The sequence below is a fragment of the Lepidochelys kempii genome, chromosome 13, assembly GCF_965140285.1.
Source record: "Lepidochelys kempii isolate rLepKem1 chromosome 13, rLepKem1.hap1, whole genome shotgun sequence".
Taxonomy (NCBI): Eukaryota; Metazoa; Chordata; order Testudines; family Cheloniidae; genus Lepidochelys; species Lepidochelys kempii.
This window is the reverse complement of record NC_136392.1, coordinates 37,892,412-37,911,965: the sequence shown is the minus strand read 5'-3', so window position 1 is coordinate 37,911,965 and position 19,554 is coordinate 37,892,412. Positions and strand designations below refer to the sequence as shown.

At 50.1% G+C, this 19,554-nt stretch overlaps 1 pseudogene; it reads right to left on the bottom strand.

The window, feature by feature from the left end:
* LOC144929187 (Fc receptor-like protein 5) overlaps positions 1-19,554 on the bottom strand; it is a 40,152-nt pseudogene that overhangs the window by 6,000 nt on the left and 14,598 nt on the right.

Genomic DNA, 19,554 nt, shown 5'->3' with positions numbered 1-19,554 from the left:
GAGAAACAGATTGACAGAGCCAGAAGAGTACCCAGAAGTCACCTACTACGGGACAGGCTCAACAAAGAAAAGAACAGAACGTCACTAGCCATCACCTTCAGCCCCCAACTAAAACCTCTCCAATGCATCATCAGGGATCTACAACCTATCCTGAAGGACGACTCATCACTCTCACAGATCTTGGGAGACAGGCCAGTCCTTGCCTACAGACAGCCCCCCAACCTGAAGCAATACTCATTAGCAACCACACACCACACAACAAAAACCCAGGAACCTATCCTTGCAAGAAAGCCCGTTCCCAACTGTGTCCACTTATCTATTCAGGGGACACCATCATAGGGCCTAATCACATCAGCCACACTATCAGAGGCTCGTTCACCTGCGAATCTACCAATGTGATATATGCCATCCTGTGCCAGCAATGCCCCTCTGCCATGTACATTGGCCAAACTGGACAGTCTCTACGTAAAAGAATAAATGGACACAAATCAGACGTCAAGAATTATAACATTCAAAAGCCAGTCAGAGAACATTTCAATCTCTCTGGTCACTCAATTACAGACCTAAAAGTGGCAATTCTTCAACAAAAAAACTTCAAAAACAGACTCCAATGAGAGACTGCTGAATTGGAATTCATTTGCAAACTGCATACAATGAACTTAGGTTTGAATAAAGACTGGGAGTCTTTATTACAGTCTACATTACATAAAGTAAAACTATTTCCCCTCCTACTGTTCTTGTCAACTGCTGGAAATCGCCCTACTTGATTATCACTACAAAAGGTTCTCCCACTCCCCCACCCCCCGCTCTCCTGCTGGCAATAGCTCACCTTTCCTGATCACTCTCCTTACAGTGTGTATGGTGACACCCATTGTTTCATGGTCTCTGTGTATATAAAATCTCCCCACTGTATTTTCCACTGCATGCATCCCATGAAGTGAGCTGTAGCTCACGAAAGCTTACGCTCAATAAAATTTGTTAGTCTGTAAGGTGCCACAAGTCCTCCTCGTTCTTTTTCAGTATGTAAGGTGTGAGTTTTGGGGAGTGACTTAGAAGTGAAGTAAGCTGCCAACACTTCTCCAGGCTCAGAGGGTTTGTACGTTTTCCTTTCTTTTCTCTATATAGTGCTGTATTAAGGATTGATTGATTGTCTTAAATCAAACCTCAACTGAGTTGGTTATTTGACAACGTGTTATTAAAATAAATACATACCAAGATGCATTTGAAAAGTCCATTAATATTTTTTACACCTCTATCTTCCTTTTAAACATTGCCTTCTCATTTAAAGGAATATACCTCATTTGCCATGCATATTTTAGATTTGGTTTCCATACCCACACCATGGCACATTGCTTTCTAAAAGGTTGTTAATGGTTTAAAACTATTTACACTGATCACTACAGAATAGTTATTGGCTAGACCATATCGAGGGAGCAGATGGGAGATCACAGCACATTTCCCCCTTTCACACACCTCTTTTCTTCCTCCTGCAGTAAGAGATGAGAGCAGCCAGGGCTCCACGCAGAAGCAAGATGCCACCTGTTGTCAGCAGAATACCACGGGTATTGTGAGAGGCTGTTCACGCAGCAGAATAAGAAAAGAGAGAGAAGGGGCCATGAGGACAGCCAGACATCCCTGAGAAAAGTTCTGAAGTCCACAAAGGAATCAGTCCTTGCCCCCAAACTTTTGTGACAACAGTTCACTGTGTTGTCTATGGCACGTTCAGTCTGTAGCAGCCTGCTCGTCAATCCAAAGAGGGGAAGGATGGTTCAGTGAACATTGGACACTGGCTATGGGGGTTCAATTCCCTGCTCTACCACAGCCCCCTGTTTGACTAACCGTCTCCTGGCCTTCATCTCTAAAATGGGCACTGAGGGGCTAAATCCATTAACAACATTGAGGAGCTCAGATACTTGGGCATGCAAGTGTCATAGATAGAAAGGGCCTGAGGGGAGAAGAGGGATTTTCATCTCTACTTTGTTTTCTATCCCCATGTGACATCTGTCACCTCATCCAACCTCCCTTTCCTATGAGAGCTCCAGGGGATGGTTCTCCTCCAATGGGAGCAACACACTGAGCTGAATTAAGTAATTAGAGAAGTCTCACCTGTCCTGGTGACATTCACAGTGACGTTCACAGCCTCGCTCCTGGGGGACAGGATCCACCTCCCGCTCACGTTCTCCTCATACCCACAGGTGAATTCCCCAGTGTTGTCGGGACCGGCCTGCGGGATGCTGAGCACAGAGACATTCATAGTGCCGGTGCCAGACTCCATGGTGTTGATCTCAGACCCCATGTCCCCGGGGATGATCTCGACACTGTCCTTTTAGAAGTGAAATCTCCACTCCTTGGCATCCCTGGAGACCATGCAGGTGATGAGCAGGGGGAGTCTTTTGCTCACTGCTCCAGAAGGGGGATCCAGCTCAAGCACGGGCTGGGGATCTGTGGGGAGCAGAGCAAAGGGGAGGAGTCAGCTGGGAAATGGCAGTGGGGAAGTGGAGATGGTGCCCAGAATTCAGTTTATTCAGAGCTGACCTGTGTTCTCTCTCCAGAGCCTCTTGCTTCACCTCAGGATCCTGAGGGGCTCCCAAATGAAATAAGTGAGAGCCGGGCTAGGGGGATATCTTCCTTCAGCTACAATATGGGGATGGGATGTAGGGGTCAGAAGGTGGCCTGGGTCACCAGGATGTGACTCATTTTCTGTCACTTCTCCATTACCAATGCCCCAGCCCGTGATATTTATGGACCCTCTGTAGATGGGGAGGGCCCAGGACATCTGGGGATTCCTTCCCCATCTGGCCAGACTGTGTGAGAGCTGGATGCCCTGCTGGGATTCTACCTTCCCAGAGGGTACACATGCAAGGCGACCATGTCTGATGCCCAGGTCTGTGTCCAGGCTGGTGGAGAGGGAATGGCTTTTCCCAACTTGGATCTCCTGGCTGGATCGGGGTACCCAGTACAGACAGGTGCAGAACCCAGAGGCCCCCAGCTGTGCGATGCTCTATGGATGAGTGAAGCTGCCCCTGGATGAGCCCCCAGCTGAGGTGCTCCATCTGACCACCATGTTGAAGTGGATCCTTCCGCTTTGTGACCCCAGAGGCAGCCCAGCATGTGAGGGGAACAGGGTCTCCGGGGAGGTACCCAGGGAGATTAGGAATCAGGGAGAGGGACAGGGCCACAGGGGGGTCTGGAAAACAGGGGTCAGCATTAGATACAGAAGAAGGTCACACCTGTCCGGGATCTCTGGAAGGGCTTGGGAGGTGAGGGGCAGATGTTACCAGGTCAAATTCATCTCAGGAATTAGAGGGGGATGGAGACTTCTCCATGGGAAACTCCCTGCACCGCTGTACCTCACTGAGCTCCAACCCTGCACTTCCCCCCCACATGTTACCCAGCAGGAGACAGCAGATTATCCCTCTCTGGCATATTGGTGCCAGCATGGGGACTGGGTAAGATGCCATTAACTGATCCATCTCCTGATGATAATCATGAATGAAGTGGCAGGGCTGGAGGCTTAGAATGGACTATATAGCGAGCTCCTCACAGCACTGCCCGGGGCTGCGAGCTTCCTCACAGCAGTGCCCTCTAAATGACAAATTTAATAATTAGCTGGGAGCCTCTCCCTGCTGTTGGGGAGCCCAACCCCACCATGCCTTGTCTGACACCAGGGCCTGACAGAGACCAGAGATGGGGGAGATTTGTGGTTTGCTTCATTAAGTTTTCAAATGTTACTACTGACTGGCAGCCCCCAAACCCCAAAATAGCACCTATGCCCCCTCCAAACACACCAGGGGATCCAGAGACCCAGGGAGTGACATTGATCAGAGACAGATTGAAACTGACCAGGTGGATGGCCCCTTCTGGAGCTGAAAAACTGAGCTGTGTTGCACCCGATACTTGGAGCAGAGATACCCAGCAAACAGCAGGAGACAGGGCGTCTGAGTGTGTCAGGGTCATAGATTCACTACTTATGAATATCAAGTACTGTGAGATCAGAATGAACAGACTGAAAGAGTGGGGTGGGTGGAGAGAATGTTTGTGACAAAGTGGGGATTTTCCCTTGTTATGATGTATGGGAATCTTACTGTTTTGCATGAATGCCGTGTGTGCCTCAGTTTCCCTGTGTATTGCATCAATGTCTAGGTGGTGGGAATAAGTATGTGTGACTTTTGCGGGGGCTGCTCCAGCTGCCTGCATGGATGCTATGGTTGCCCCTTCATAACCTGAGACCCAGGACGGGGATGTGACCAGTTGACTCTTGGCCCAGGAAGCGAGACAAAGGCCGGAGGAGGAGCAACTGGCAGGGCAGGGGCCAGGCAGCTGGAAGCAAGTCAGTCTCGGCTGGCTTGTGGCGCAGGGGGTGGGCCAGAGCCCTGGCTCTGGGCTCCCCTCCCCCCAGGATGGACTTGGCTGAAAGTCACCGATTTCTGTGCAAACAAGTTCTGCCCTACGCTGTGTTCCTGTCGACTAATAAACCTTCTGTTTTACTGGCTGGCTGAGAGTCATATCTGACTGCGGAGTTGGGGTGTAGAGCCCTCTGGCTTACCCAGGAGCCCCCCCCCCGGGCAGACTTGCTGTGGGAAGCCCACGGTGTGGAAGGGGATGCTGAATGCTTCAAGGTCAGACCCAGGAAGGTGTAAGCTTCTTGCCCTGGAGACAGTCTGCTCAGAGAGAGGAGGTTCCCCCAGAGTACTGACTGGCTTCATATGGAGTAGTTCCAGGGCATCGCTCCAGTGACTCCGTGACAGGGGGCTGGGAGGCAGGACTCCTGGGTTCTGTCCTGGCTCTGGGAGGGGGAGTGGGGTCTAGTAGTTAGAGCAGGGGGGTTTGGGAGCCAGGGCTCATGGGGTCTATCACAAGTCTGGGAGGAGTTTGGATCTAGTGGTTAGAGCTGCTGGTAAATGCCCCTGTCCAACCATGCTCTTCTGAATTAAACTTGTTTCTGGCCCGGTTTGGTTCGTGCCATTTTTTATTCATGTATCAACTGTGGAGTAGTGGGAAGTTTGGGGATCCTGATATTTTCAGGGTGTCCCAAGGAAGACAAACTATGTCCCTATAGTTGCTTGCACTGGTCAACTAAAATCTCCAGCTCCTATTGAGCCTTTATGCTTACAAGGCTGAGAGCGCTACGGACGGGACCGGACATCAAAGCTGCACTAGGGCAAACCCTAGATGACAGCTTCCTGATGAACTAAAAGTGACTCTGATTACTTCGATCAACAGACATGCAAATTATGCCCTGGTAAGGAGGGCTGGCCCCAGGCCAGGAGGCTGGTTGCATCAAAGATATAATACTGCAATTTCTCTTCTTGCGTTCTGGGCAGAAATATCCGTGAGCACATCGGGAACATCAAACAATGAAAAAAACCCTCCAGCAGTGACAGCCATTTCATCACTGTAAATGGCCCAGACCCCCAGCTTGGGTCCATGGGTCAGATCCCCAGCTGGGGTGAATGGGTTGTAGCTCAACTGGAGTCAATGGGGCAGATCCCAGCTGGGGTCAATGGGCCATAGCTCCCCAGTGGGTGTAAACCCGTGTAACTCAAGGAAGATTTCTTTACACCAGCTGGTACCCTGGGCTACCCTGGGAAGATCCAGCCCTCGGGGGCGGCTGGTCCGGCCCCTCCCCCCAGCTCTGCGTTGAAGTACAAAAGCCAGTGCAAACACTGGAGAAGGTGGCGGGAAGTGGTCAGCTGCCCTCAGCCCCTCCTTACCTGAGATGCTGCTGCCTGTCCTGCCGCCCAGCTGAGCAGTGGCTGCAAATGAGGCTGTGGCTTCCTCTGCCTCCATCAGAGGGGAGGGGCCCTGCCCCCTCCTTGCACCCAGACGGGGCCGAGAACCCAGCTCCCAGCCCAGAGCGACCAGCTCAGCATGGCGCTAACTCTCCTTCTGCCTCTGCTGCGTAAGTGACCTCCCTCGGCCCTCACCCCTCTGTCTGTCTGTAGACTCCTCCCCCTCCCTGCCCCACATCCCTCCATCCCCCTGAATCCCCATCCCCTCGCTGGAGCTCTCAGCCCCTCTCTTCTCTTCTCTTCCAGCCTCTCTCCAGATACTCCTCAGACCGGTGTACCCCGCAGGTAACGACGTCTCCTGTCCTTTCTGAGCTGCTCGTGTGGGAAGGGGCATCTCAGGGAGTGAGGTCAGGGACCCCGCTCCTCTCACACTGTGGTGTTTGGAATAGCAAGGGGGGGATCCCCGGGTGCCCTCATGTCATCCCCTGGGTGGGCCAGGCTGCCCCGTTCACAAGTATCTCCTTTGGAACCTGCCCCAGCAGCAGCAGCTCCAGTCCAGAGCCATGTCCATGGGGATGGAAGAGTGACCCCAGCTGATCCCTTTGGTGGGTCCCACCCCAGGCCATAGGGGAGAAGATCCCTCCTTCCCCATGATGCTACCCAGCTGCACATTGGCAGCCTCAGCAGAGAGAGCAAGGGCTGGACGGGCCATGGAGACTGACCACCCACCTCCCCATTACTCTGAGTCCCTCCCGGTCAGGGGCTCATCACTGTGGGGCTGAATGTGGAGGGGGGGCTCTCTCTGCTCCAGCTCTGGCCTCCCACAAAGGACTAAGGGCGCAGGGGCACAGACTCAGCCCCGCCCAGAGGACATTAAAAGCAGGTTCTTCAGAGACCCCAGAGGAAACAAGGTGGGTGGAAAAACTGCCCCCCTCCCTTCCCTTCCCCACATCCGCCTGAGCTTCCTCTTTTCTTTTCAATGCCTTCTAGCTACTGCTAGGCAGGTCCGATGGTTGGCTGATGGATTCTCCCCCCTCTTCTACCACTGCCCCTGGTAGAGAACATGGGGTGAATACCCTGATGGAAATGGGGGTCTTTGGGTTGAACCATTTGTATCAATAATCCCCATTTTTGCACCCACTTCCCCCTGGATGGAGAGTGTGACGGGTTGGATCACAGAAAACCCCTTGGGAACTGCCAACTGATGTGCTTAGACTACCTCTGAGACATTTCCCCTGCCAGCTTGGGACTTCAGAACATTGGCTGGCTTGAGCCAGACACTCCTGCCTGCTGAAAACCCAGACCAAGGTCTGAAGCAGGTCCCCGAACGCTGTAAGCTTAACTGAAAACGGCTTAAGAAGTGTTCCTGTCTCTAACACTCAGATGCCCAACTCCCAATGGGGTCCAAACCCCAAATAAATCCATTTTACCCTGTATAAAGCTTATACAGGATAAACTCATAAATTGTTCGCCCTCTATAACACTGATAGAGAGATATGTACAGCTGTTCCCCACCCCCCACCCCCCTGGCATTAATACATACTCTGGGTTAATTAATAAGTAAAATGTGATTTTATTAAATACAAAAAGTAAGATTTAAGTGGTTCCAAGTAGTAACAGACAGAAAAAAGTAAATTACCAAACAAAATAAAATAAAACACGCAAGTCTATGCCTAATACAGTAAGAAGGTGATTACAGATGAAACCTCACCCTCAAAGATGTTCCAGTAAGCTTCTTTTACAGACTAGGCTCCTTCTAGTCTGGGTCCAGCAATCACTCACGCACCCCCTGTAGTTACTGTCCTTTGTCCCTGTCAAGGTTCCTTCCCCACTCTGAACTCTAGGGTACAGATGTGGGGACCTGCATGAAAACCTCCTAAGCTTACTTTTACCAGTTTAGGTTAAAACTTCCCCAAGGTGCAAACTATTTTACCCTTTGCCCTTGGACTTCCACTGCCACCACCAAACTTTATCTGGGTTCCTGAAAAAACGTAGTTTGGAAACGTCTTTCCCCCCAAAATCCTCCCAACCCTTGCATCCCATTTCCTGGGGAAGGTTTGGTAAAAATCCTCACCAATTTGCATAGGTGACCACAGACCCAAACCCTTGGATCTTAGAACAATGAAAAAACATTCAGTTTCCTTACAAGAAGACTTTTAATAGAAGTAAAAAAGAATCACCTCTGTAAAATCAGGATGGTGAATACCTTACAGGGTAATTAGATTCAAAACATAGAATCATAGAATCATAGAATATCAGGGTTGGAAGGGACCCCAGAAGGTCATCTAGTCCAACCCCCTGCTCAAAGCAGGACCAATTCCCAGTTAAATCATCCCAGCCAGGGCTTTGTCAAGCCTGACCTTAAAAACCTCTAAGGAAGGAGATTCTACCACCTCCCTAGGTAACGCATTCCAGTGTTTCACCACCCTCTTAGTGAAAAAGTTTTTCCTAATATCCAATCTAAACCTCCCCCACTGCAACTTGAGACCATTACTCCTCGTTCTGTCATCTGCTACCATTGAGAACAGTCTAGAGCCATCCTCTTTGGAACCCCCTTTCAGGTAGTTGAAAGCAGCTATCAAATCCCCCCTCATTCTTCTCTTCTGCAGGCTAAACAATCCCAGCTCCCTCAGCCTCTCCTCATAACTCATGTGTTCCAGTCCCCTAATCATTTTTGTTGCCCTTCGCTGGACTCTCTCCAATTTATCCACATCCTTCTTGAAGGGATTCTAGAGAATCCCTCTAGGCAAAACCTTAAGTTACAAAAAAGACACACAGACAGGAATAGTCATTCTATTCAGCACAGCTATTTTCTCAGCCATTTAAAGAAATCATAATCTAACACATACCTAGCTAGATTACTTACTAAGTTCTAAGACTGCATTCCTATTCTGTCCCCGGCAAAAGCATCACACAGACAGACACAGACCCTTTGTTTTTCTCCCTCCTCCCAACTTTTGAAAGTATCTTGTCTCCTCATTGGTCATTTTGGTCAGGTGCCAGCGAGGTTACCTTTTGCTTCTTAACCCTTTACAGGTGAGAGGATTTTTCCTCTGGCCAGGAGGGATTTTAAAGGGGTTTACCCTTCCCTTTATATTTATGACAGTCCCAGTTTCTTTCAGGTATCCTTTGGGGTGGAGAGGCTATCTCTTGAGCCAGCTGAAGATAAAATGGAGGGGTCTCCCAGGGGTTTAAATAGACTTTCACTTGTGGGTGGTCACCCTTCTTTCCCCCTGTGTAGAATCCAGCTACAAAATAGAGTTTTGGAGTCACATGGGCCAGTCACATGTCCATGCGTGACTGAGTTCCTTACCAGCCAAGCCACATTCCTGGGAAAGCTCAGATGTGGATTGGCGTCTCCACGTTCATTATTGCCTTAAGTGTTTCTTGATTGGGCACTTATTGAGAATAGTCTTTTCTCAGGAAGCTGACCAACCGCTTCACTGAGGCTACTTAAGATTAAATGGGTTTCAGAGTAGCAGCCGTGTTAGTCTGTATTCGCAAAAAGAAAAGGAGGACTAGTGGCACCTTAGAGACTAACCAATTTATTTGAGCATCAGCTTTCGTGAGCTACAGCATCCGATGAAGTGATTAATTAATTGGTTAATCTCTAAGGTGCCACTAGTCCTCCTGTTCTTTTTAAGATTAAATAAGTACACAGCCAATATTCATAACTTCAAATACAAAAATGATACATGCATACAAATAGGATGAATATATTCACTAGATCATAACCTTTATAGAGATATGTTACATGGCATACGTAGCATAAAACATATTCCAGTTATGTCATATATAAATTCATGAGCATATTCCCATAAAGCACTATGGGGTGCAACATTACAGAGAGTGTGGGGATTTGGGGTGCACCAGGTGGATGAAGGATCCTTTTTGCCCTATCTCTGTTCCTGATGCCCCTAATCCCTGATGAGAAAAGCAGATTCTCTCCTGGGCTCCTGCCCCCATCTCTGAATTATTCCTCAGCACAGTCTGGGTCCCACCCACTCTGCCATCTCCTCTGTGCAAGGGAGGGGAAACCAGCACATTGTGGGTCAGAGGGGGGATATTATCAAGGGGAAGCAGGCTGTGGAATGGAGGGTGTTAAGTTTCACAGATGGGGGAGCTGGAATTTGCCCAGCCGCACAAAGAGTGGGTCCATCTTATAGTGAGAGACTCCAGGAGCTGGAGGTGTTTAGCATAACAAAGAGAAGGTTAAGGGGGAGTTGATCACAATCTAGCAGTTCCTATGTGGGGAACAGAAATTGGACAATCGATGGCTCATCAGTTGAACAGACAAAGATCAAACATGGCCAATGGCTGGGAGCTGGAGCTAGATAAATTCAGACTGAAAATAAGGTGCAGATTTTAACAGTGAGGTGAACTAACCACTGGGACAATACCCCATGGGTCGTGGTGGATTCTCCAGCACTGGTGATTTCTGAATCAAGCCTGAATGTTTCTCTCAGAGATCTGCTCTAGGTCACAGAGGAATCACTGCAGGGAAGTCCTAGGGCCTGGATGACACAGGAAGTCGGACTCCATGATCACAATGGTCCCTTGTGGCCTTGGAATCTATAAAATGATCCCAGAGGGAGAGAGACGGGCCATGGTCTATTTTCCGTGGTGTATTTCCCAGTGTGGGGGCGGGTGCTGAACAGTGAGATGAGGCTGGTTTGTGATCATGTCTGTCCAGGACTCATCTCTGTCCCCTTCTCCCTTCTGCTCATTCCATCGTGGCCTCTCCCTCAACAGTGACCCCCTGCCTCTCTTCTAGATCTCTCGCCAGCCCCCAAACTCTTGCGGGAGTACTGGTACACAGTGTATCTCCTAGGGGAGCAGGTTAACCTCACATGCTCGGCTCCTGGGCATGAGGAGGTTTCAGGATACAGATTCTTCTATCACAAAGGGCAGCAGGACTCCAGCGTAGTCCTCAACCCTAACGCTGGAGCCCGGCTGGAGTTCACAGCAGAGAAGGAAAATGCTGGGTCATACAGCTGTGCGTACTGGAGATTGGAATCCAATCAAGAGATCTCATCTAGGAACAGTAGCTCCGTCTCCATAACAGTGACAGGTGAGCCCCTGTTTTTCCTGCTGTTTGATGGGAGACTTCCTGGGAATGTTAAGTCCACTCCAACACCCCAGCTTCACCCCCTGTCTCTGGTCAGGGCCACTCCCAGGATCTCAGACACTTTGTGGTGGCCTCAGGAGGTCCCTACTGATCAGAAAAGACTGGGCACTGATGGGTCACTGCTGTGGGCAAGCTCAAAGCACCAGGGTCCCAGGTGGGTGCTGTCAGGGCCACCCTCTGTAAATCTACAGCCCTGCAGCTGCCTGGATTCCTCAGTCATGATTTCTGTCAGGGGAGGCATTGGTTACTATCATGTTACCCAACCCCCTGCCGGCACCAATATGCCAGGATTCCTCCCTGCCCATGTGTATGAGAAGGGAAGGTGCTATCCTGACATGCTTGGCCCCTGGGGTGAAAGCACCATAGGACACAAATTAGTCTATCATGGCAGGGATTTGGTCTCCAAAGAGGTCCCTGGTTCCAGTGGAGTGACTGGGTGATGCTCACAGCTCAGGCAGAGACCACCCATACCGTAGCCCTGCTGGGAAACATGTGGGCACAGTGCAGGGTTGGGGGTCAGTGAGGTACAGAGGTGCAGGGAGTTTCCCATGGAGAAGTCTCCAACCCCTCCTAATTCCTGAAATGAAATTTGCCTTGTAATATCTGCCCCTCACCTCCCAGGTCCTTCCACAGATTCCAGCTGGGTGAGACACTTCTTCTGTATCTAATGCTGACCCCTGTTTTCCAAAACCCCTGCGGCCCCGTCCCACTCCCTGAGCCCTGAGCACCCTGGATAGCTCTCTGGAGAGACTGTTCCTGTCACATGCTGGGCTGCCCCTGGGGTCACAAAGCTGCAAAATCCAATTCAACATTGTGGGAGGGTGGAGCATCTCAGCTGGGGGCTGATCTGGGAGCAGCTTCTTCATACACTGAATGTCACAGCACTGGGAGTCTCTGGGTTACACACCTGTCTGTTCCGGGTATGCCCATCCGTCTGGGAGATCCCATCTTGGAAAAGCCAGCCCACCTCTATCAGCCTGGGGGAGGCAGCACTGGGCAGGGAAATTGGGCTGGTTTGTGTGTGTGTGGGTCACGAACTTTGCTCATCTATCTCCTCTTCTCATTTTGTGGGGACCTCTTCTACCTTTATTCCAGATCCTCCACCACCCCCCACGCTCTCTCTCCACCCCCTGCATCCCATCTATATCCTAGGGGAGTCGGTAATGCTGAGGTGCTCAGCTCCCTTTGGAGAGGAAGTGAAGAGATACAGGTTCTTCAATCAAAGAGGGGAGCGGATCTCCAAAGGAGACTTCAGCCAGGGCACCTGGCTGATCACCACGACTTACGCAGCAGATAGCAAGGCATACACCTGTCTGTACTGGAGACTAGAGCATGGGCGACAGATCCCGTCCAAAATGAGCCCTCCTGTCCCAGTGCCTGTGATGGGTGAGACCCTATTTCCACCTGGGGGTGTGTGACGTGAGGGTCCTCACTGGGGGGGGCCCTTCTCCATCCCTTCCCAGCCACTCCCGGGAATTGTGCTGGTGCAGCCCAGGCCATGATCCCAGGGCTCCCAGTGCCCCCTGCCTCTCCCCAGCAGTGCCCCCAGTCTGACTGCCCAGAGACCCGTTCGCAGAGCCTGGGACTTTCTCCTCTCCCCTCTGCACTGCCCCATCTGCCCCAGATGCTCCTCTCCACAGAACAATTGTCTTCCCCTCCCTCTGCTCTCCAGAGCAGCCCCCAGCCTCACTGCTTTGCCCTTTCCACAACTCATTGCTCTTAGGCACAGACCCCACAGACAAGGAAGGGAGCAGGTCTCTGACACGGTCCCCATTGCAACCAGGAGAGGCCAGCTGGGGTAATAGCTGAAGCAAAGAAACCAGAGCCCCAGGCCTGGATAATCCAGGCAGATCAATGGATCATAGATCATACTTCATAGGTTGCCAAGCCAGAAAGGACCACTGTGACCATCTATTCTGGCCTCCAGCATTACACAGGCCAGAGAACTAGACCAGAACCAGTGCTAACTTCCCTCTGGCCCCTACTCCTGCCTCTTCTGATTCCACTTTGCTTATTATCCTTTCTCCCTCCTTCTAAGCTGGACTCTAGTCTTTAAATTAACTTCTGCTCCTTTTATTCCCCTTCTCTTCTGCCCGTTCTTCTTTCATGTTCTCAATGAGCCTTACATCACAATATTCAGGCCCATAATGGGTGCCCAGCTGAGAAAATGGCTTCCTCAATATCCCAAATGCCCACCCAATTGGCAACATGGCCGCTATACTGATGTCAACACAGTCACATAACATGGCTGCTCAAGACAGCCAAGGACATGTCTACCCAATATGTCCCCCTGATTTCCAAAATGTCTGCTCCTCAAAGACCAGCACAACATATGGCTGCTCAACATGGCCGAGAACATGGCTGCCCAACGGAAACAGACCTGGGCATCCAACATGGTTGCCTTGCTCCTTTAACCTCTCGGATGGTAGAATCCCAGCAAGGCCGTCCAAGTCTCAGAAAGTCTGGCCAGAGAGGGTGGGATGGCTAGACAACCTGGGCCCTCCCTATCTACAGAGGGCTCCATAAATATTGGGAGCTAGGGCATTAGTAATGGAAGGAAGAAAAGGAGTACTTGTGGCACCTTAGAGACTAACCAATTTATTTGAGCATAAGCTTCTGTGAGCTACAGCATCTGATGAAGTGAGTTGTAGCTCACAAAAGCTTATGCTCAAATACATTGGTTAGTCTCTAAGGTGCCACAAGTACTCCTTTTCTTTTTACGAATACAGACTAACATGGGCTGTTACTCTGAAACCAGTAATGGAAGGGTTACAGAAAATGAATCACCTCCTGGTGACCCTGGCCACCTTATGACCCCCACATCTCAGTCCCACATTGTATCTGAAGGAATCCATCCCCATCCCCTAGCCTGGCTCTCACTCATTTCTGCGGGGATCCCCTCAGGATCCTGAAGTAAAGCAAGAGGCTCTGGAGAGAGAGCACAGGTCAGCTCTGGGTAAACTAAATTCGGGCATCATCTCCATTTCCCCCACTGCCCTGTCCTTGCTGAACCCTTCCCTTTGCTCCTCCCCTCAGACACCCTTCCACAGCCGGTGCTGAGCATGTATCCTCTGTCTGGAGCAGTGAGTGAAGGGCTCCCCCTGTTCATCACCTGCATGGCCCCCAGGGATGCCGGCAAGCGGATGTTTCATTTCTACAACGACGGAGCCAAGATCTTCCCCGGGGACGTTGGATCTGAGGTGAACACCACAGAGTCCAGGACGTGCTCTATGAACATCTCTGTGCTCAGCATCCTGTGGTCTGGTCCCAACAACACTGGAGAATTCACCTGCGAGTATGAGGAGAATGTGAGCGGGAGGTGGATCCTGTCCCCAAGGAGTTGGGCCATGAATGTCACAGTATCAGGTGAGGCGGGCTATGGCTTTTAACAACTTCCCACATAAATTCACCCTCGAACCCGAGACACAGTTCTCAAGCGAGCAACCAGCACCCAGTGCCCCTGATGGCCAAGCGAGGTCAGGGCAGGTTACTGCATTGGAGGGCAGGAAGAGAGAAGCAGAACAGACACACAGATGGGAAGAATCAGGGGTCGGTATCCACCTATCTAAGAGAGAAGGGCTGGGTGGGTCTCACATCTCACCTTGATGGCTCCTGGGATCCAGGGGAGTTTGTCATGAGTCCTGGAGGCACAGACACACAGAGATCATGTGGGTCACCATTAGCAGTGATGTTCATCTACCGGTTCCACTCATTATTCTCCTCTCTCTGCAGCTCACAGCTTCCTCTGGGTCCAGGAGCTGGTAGTGGGTGGCTCCTTTTTCCTCATCAATGGCCTCATCTTCCTCGTCTCCCACTGCTGCTTCTAGATCCAGGTAACTGGCTTGCTCTGTGAAGGGGGACCTTCAGTTTGGGCCCTGGATTCTCTCCATAGGGTGACCCATTTGGGCTGCAATCGCTCCCCTTGAATTTTAGTCTGGGAGAGGGGGTTAGAAGGTTCTGGTGGAAAGTCCAAGAGTGAGATCTGAGAAGCATCCACTGGATCTCATAGGTGCCGACTCCTTGGATGCTCCAGGGCTGGAGCACCCATGGGGAAAAATTAGTGGGTGCTCTGTACAAACTGGCAGCCGAGCTCCCGTCCCCCCGCCCCACCTCCTCCCCCTGCACTGAGTGCACCGCATCCCTGCCCCTCCACCTACCTTCCAGTGCTTCCTGTCCGGCCGCCGCCAAACAGCTGGAGGGAGGGGGAGGAGCGAGAACGCGGTGCTCTTGGGGAGGAGGTGGGGCTGGGGCGGGGATTTGGGGAAGGAGTTGGAATAGGGGCAGGGATAGGGTGGAGGTGGGGCAGGGACTTTGGGAAAGGGGTTGGAATGGGGGTGGGGAAGGGGTGGGAAGAGGCGGGGCAGGGGTGGGCTTCATGGAAGGGGTGGAGTGGGGGCAGGACTAGGGGCAGAGTGCGGGTCAAGCACCCAGTGGAAAGAGGGGAAGTCAGTGCCTCTGCTCAATCTGAAAGGGTTTTAGACACCACACAGGCTCCAGCAACCAACCAAAATGCATCCATGTCTGGGGAGGGGCGTGGCTACTGTTTCACAGCTACACAACTCTCATGCACAGAGTTTGCTTGCTCAGTGTGAACCCAGGAAGCCCTGCATTCACACCCTACACATGGCTGCAATGACGTGTGTATACGTTCTGCCTTGCACACTCCCACCACACTGGCCAATAGTATCACTGTGGCGTATATGTGAGAACGCACCAGGTGGAGATATGGCTGTCCTCTCTGAGTCTATTATAAAGTCTGCATTTGAACAAAGGGGAACCAGGTCTTCCCAGGGCTTGAATACAAATGAAGCAGGTGCCCAGTGACAAGAGAATTATGATGTACATATGTGGTGAACATAAGAACAGCCAGACTGGGTCAGACCAAAGGTCCATCTAGCCGAGTATCCTGTCTTCTGACAGTGGCTAATGCCAGGTGCTTCAGAGGGAATGAACAGAACAGGTCATCATCAAGTGATCCATCCCCTGTCACCTATTCCCAGCTTCTGGCAAAGCACGGTTTGTAGCTCTGTTCACCCTGGCTAATAGCTGTTGGTGGCCCTATCCTCCATGAACTTATGTAGTTCTCTTTTGAACCCTGTTGTAGTCTTGGCCTTCACAACATCCTCTGGCAAAGAGTTCCACACGTTGACTGTGCGTTGTGTGAAGAAATACTTCCTTTTGTTTGTTTTGAACCTGCTGCCCTTTTCATTTGGTGACCACTAGTTCTTGTGTTAAGAAGGGTAAATAACACTTCCTTATTTCCTTTTTCCACACCAGTCATGATTTTATAGGCCCCTGTGATATCCCCCCCCTTAGTTGTCTCTTTTCCAAGCTGAAAAGTCCCAGTCTTAGTCATCTCTCCTCATACGGAAGCTGTTCCATACCCCTTGTCATTTTTGTTGCCCTTTTCTGTATGTTTTCCAATTCCAATATATCTTTTTTGAGATGGTGCAACCAGATTTGCACGCAGTATTCAAGATATGGGTGTGAAGGGTTCCCCTCCATGGGCTGCCACTTGGAACTGGGGTACCACTGAGTCCCCTGACCCACCAGCCTGGGCTCCCTTTACACTGTATTGCTGTGACCAGCCTGACAAGCCCTCTCCCAGGCTCCAGCCTGCACTTTTACCAGCACACACACAGGTAGGGACACACCCAGCTGCAGTTATATGCAGACAGGTTCTTTAACCAGCCACTGCCTGGGAAGGCCCAGCTAGGGCACCTCTCAGTTCCTAAGGCAAGCACCCCCTCTGGAGTGTAAAGCCAAAATTATACCACCTTGCACTGCACAGGGAACTGTACAGCGTAAGCTCATGAAATTTGTCCCCTCCCTCAATGTGGAGAGGAATGTACAATAGCTTTCTGCCCCGAGTTATGATTAACAGACACCTTGCTTTTAGAAAAAGCAAAACCAAGTTTATTAACTACAAACAATAGATTTTAAGTGATTATAAGGGATAGCAATCAGATCAAAGCAGATTACCTTGCAAATAAACAAAACATGCAAACTAATCGTAACATAATGAAATCATGACTGGTGTTGAGAAAGTAAATAAGGAAGTGTTATTTACTCCTTCGCATAACACAAGTAAAAGGGGTCACCAAGTGAAATTAATAGGCAGCAGGTTTAAAACAAACACAAGGAAGTATTTTTTTCACACAATGCACAGTGAACCTGTGGAACTCTTTGCCAAAGGATGCTGTGAAAACCAAGACTATAACAGGGTTCAAAGAGAACTAGATAATTCATGGAGGATAGGTCCATGAATGGCTATTAGCCAGGATGGGCAGGGATGGTGGCCCTAGTTTCTGTTTCCCAGAAGCTGGAAATGAGTGACGGGGAATGGATCACTTGATGATTACCTGTTCTGTTCATTCCCTCTGGGGCACCTGGCACTGGCCACTGTAGGAAGACAGGATACTGAGCTAGATGGACCTTTGGTCAGACCCAGTCTGGCTGTTTTTATGTTCTTTTGCTCGTATATTACATAGATCGGATATGAATAGAAAATTCTCATCTTAAATGATGACACAAGCAGATGCAGGCTCTTAAGAGGTAAGCTGCACTAACTTATGACTTGGAATCCCCAGGTGTTTTGTTCACAGGCTAAAAATACCTCTAGCCTGGGTCCAGGACTTCCCCCAGTTCAGTCTTTGTTCCTCAGGTGTTTTCAGGAGTCTCTTTGGATGGGGAGTCAGTGAAGAGCCATGATGATATCCCTCCCCTGCCTGAATTAGCTGTTGCATATGGCGGGAACCCTTTGTGTCAAAGCTTGGTTCCCATGCCAGCCAGTGGAAAAACATGTATTCCAAGATGGAGTCCAGCACCAGGTGACCTGGTCACAAGTCCCTGTAGTGTCATATCAGCCATGAGTCAGAGGCTGTTTGTAGGTTCCTCAGGAAGGCCCCCTCCTCCCTCCACCACTGGTGGAGATAAACTTCTTCTAAGGCCTATTGTTTTCTCCTAATGGCTCATTAACCTGAATGGGCCTTTCCCATCCAGCCATCTAGACTGAGTGCCTTCTGCTTAGTGGGTGTTGCCCGTGTGTAAACACATTTGTAACACAGATACATAATCAATATTCTTAACTTCAGATACAAAAAGGATACACGCATACAAATAGGATAATCATATTCAGTAAATTATAAAATTTTCAATGATATCTAACATGACCTATCTTGCATAAAATGCATTATGATGATGCCATAAGCAATTAACAATAATATCACTGTGAAGAATATGGGGTGCCCTGTCACAGTGGGCATGCCATGAATTTATGTAGAGGCAATATGATGTTTTCTGTCTGTAAGGTGGTCGTGGCTGTCTCTCCATCCCTCTGGGAGGAAGGCCACGCTCCTTCGCAACAAGGCTTCTGAAAGGGCACGGTTCAGGGGGAATTAGCACCGGGGTCTCCACCACTTGGTGGGGTAGAGCAGTAATGAGTCTAGGGGGCCAGGACCTCTGACAGGGCGGGGCACCAAACAGAGGGCTCTAGCCTGCAATCAGGTTAGAGCAGCAAGGTCTATAAGCCCAGACCCTCAGGCAGAGTGGGGCAGCTAGCAGTTAGGAGGCTCTGGCCTGTATTCAGGACACAGCAATAATGAGTCTAGGCCTCCAGGCCCCCGGTCAGGATGGGGCACCAAACAGATAGAGGATTCTCACCTGTAGTCAGGGCAGAGCAGTAAAGTCTATAAGCCCAGACACTCAAGCAGGGCTGGGCTGCAAACAGTTGGGGGTCCTGGCTCTGGCAAACCACCAACAAACACAGGCCTCTTGGCCTAGAGTGGGGATCCTGCCATCCCGGGTGGGTGGCAGGGGGTAGGGGGACCCAGGCCCACCCAACTCTAGCCCAGGGCCCTAAGAGTGGTGGAATGGTCCACCACTGGGTCAGTGGAGAAATCCAGCCAAAACAATTATATTTGGCTCTCCTGGGCCAGTGGCTTTCAACCTTTCCAGACTAATGTACCCCTTTCTGATTTGTTGTGCGCATCCCTAAGTTATACCTCACTTAAAAACTAAAAGGAGTATTAGTGGCACCTTTGAGACTAACCAATTTATTTGAGCATAAGCTTTCGTGAGCTACAGCTCACTTCATCGGATGCATTCAGTGGAAAATACAGTGGGGAGATTTATATACATAGAGACTATGAAACAATGGGTGTTACCATACACACTGTAACAAGAGAGTGATCAGTTAAGGTGAGCTATTACCAGCAGGAGAGCGGGGTGGGGGTGGGGGGGTAACCTTTTGTAGTGATAATCAAGGTGGGCCATTTCCAGCAGTTCCTCAGACATTCTTGTCAACTGCTGGAAATGGCCCACCTTGATTATCACTACAAAAGGGTTCCCCCCCCGCTCTCCTGCTGGTAATAGCTCTCCTTACAGTGTGTATGGTAACACCCATTGTTTCATGGTCTCTATGTATATAAATCTCCCCACTGTATTTTCCACTGAATGCATTCGATGAAGTGAGCTGTAGCTAAAGAAAGCTTATGCTCAGATAAATTGGTTAGTCTCTAAAGTGCCACAAGACCTCCTTTCCTTTTTGCGAATACAGACTAACACAGTTGCTACTATGAAACTTAAAAACTACTTGCTTAAAAAATCAGACATAAAAATACAAAAGAGTCACAGCCACACTTACTGAAAAATTACTTCCTTTCTCATTTTTACCATGCAATATAAAATAAATCA